Below are 1,823 nucleotides of genomic sequence, written 5' to 3'. Positions count from 1 at the left end.
CCCCCGCTGCCGTCCCGGTTCCCGCAGCCCCGCGGGCGGGCCGGGCCGGTCCTGTGCGGCGGGCAGGGCGGGCAGCGCCGGGCACGGGGATGTAGCTCAGCGGTAGAGCGCATGCTTTGCATGTATGAGGTCCCGGGTTCAATCCCCGGCATCTCCACGGGAATAACGCCACAACTTCTGGGTTTTTTTGCTTTTTTTTCTCCCCTCTGACTTATTTCCTCCCGGGTTCCCAAACGACAGCAACCTGCACCGCCCAGAAACACCCACGGTTTCTTACTGTCACAAAATGGATTGTGTGTTTAGTCCCTGGTTTCTCCTCAGGACTGTGCAGACACTCCATCCAGATCCTGGTGTCTGGGAATTCCCGGAGCACAGGGGGACACGGGCCTGGCAGCCCTGCCCAGCACCAGCAAAGCCTGCAGTTGGCTCGGGATCAAATGCCCAAGCCCTGTTACAGCTTGAAACAGCTTTTATCTACCCCGTGACCAGCGGATTTTCCTGCTCTGTTCAGTTACCAACAGCGTATCCAGCTCCCCCTGGCAGGGAGAGCCGAGCAGGGGCAGAGGTAGAGGGACAATCCCTGCCAGAACGGTTGAAATGCTCCTTACACCTTACCAGGAAACCAGGATTTCCCAGTGTATCTGTCAGCTCACAGTCTGTTAGGACCAAGCTTGTCTTGAAAATCATAGCAAGGGGGGCTAGTGCAGGGCTGGGGACACACGGAGGGGCTTTGTCCATGGAAAAGCCCCTCCCGTGCAGGGAAGTCCGTCCTGCACAGAAGCCTGGGGAGATGGGGACTCTGTGGCAGTAGGACCTGGCTGTGCTGCTCCAGCACTGGGTGCAGACTCCAGGCACCAGCTCCTCCAGGATGCTCCAGGCTGCCTGCCCCAGCTCGATGGAGTCATCTCCATTCCTTCCTGCCAGAAACCATCTTGTCACAGACCACCCTGCCTTCTGCCTCACCACCCATTTCCAGACTGGTTGCCAGGGCTCACCTTGTACCTAAATAACCATCTTACCATTCTCATTCACCTTCAGATGAGGACAGACTGAAATGGGAGAGGCTCTTCCAACCCTTTATGTTTCCACACCTCTCCTCGCACACGGTACAAGCCCCTCAGCACGAGTGTAACCTGAGAAGAGAGTAAAAGACTTATGTGCCTTTTTTTTTTTGTCCCCAGCCAAACGCGCTGGGTGTTTGAGATGTCACTAGTGCAGTGCTGAGTTCTAAGACCAACTCAAGGCACCAGCAGCTCAGATGCTCCTCGGGGTCTCCCCGTCCTGGGAAAGCTCCACGTGGCAGGAAAACAGAGGCTGGTTCCCCGCAAACCAAGCACAAAGCTGAGGCCTCCCCTCCCTTCCCCCCGGGCTGCAGGGAGGTACCCGAGTCCCTTCAGCCCTTTTTCCCCCCACCAACCCGCCTGCAGCCTTTGCCTGGGCCCGTGCCCACTCACCACTGCTCTCCCCCTGCCTTGCTGAAGCTCATCAGAGGCTTCCTGAACAGAAACAGGCCTTTCCAGGCTGAAAAAAAAGCAGCTCCCTCTCCCCACAGGCACCTCAGAGCTGCCCTCAGCCAGGCCCGCGGGCAGAGATGCCCCTCACGGGAAAATCAAGGAGGTGCTTTTGAAACTGGGACACAAAGACGGGGATTTACATCCCGACAAGAAGCTTTAGGCCCGGGAGTAGCTCCAAATGCTGAGGCACAACAGCCCCACTCCAGAACAGTCCTGCTCCCCGCCGGGCTCTGCCCGCGCTCCCTCTGCCACCCCCTACGACCTCGGCTCACGTATCGCTTCCCCACGTGCTGACTCCTCCGCCGCGCC

At 58.6% G+C, this 1,823-nt stretch overlaps 1 non-coding gene across 1 annotated transcript; it reads left to right on the top strand.

Annotated features, from left to right (window-relative positions):
* Positions 1-85: 85 nt before the first annotated feature.
* On the top strand, positions 86-157 carry TRNAA-UGC. The gene has a single exon. It is a non-coding gene; the product is annotated as a tRNA-Ala (tRNA).
* Positions 158-1,823: the final 1,666 nt, after the last annotated feature.

The sequence above is a fragment of the Chaetura pelagica genome, unplaced genomic scaffold (genome assembly GCF_000747805.2).
Source record: "Chaetura pelagica isolate M959 unplaced genomic scaffold, ChaPel_1.0 scaffold45, whole genome shotgun sequence".
Taxonomy (NCBI): Eukaryota; Metazoa; Chordata; class Aves; order Apodiformes; family Apodidae; genus Chaetura; species Chaetura pelagica.
Note: the sequence above shows the minus strand (reverse complement) of the source record. Positions and strands in the feature narration are given on the sequence as shown.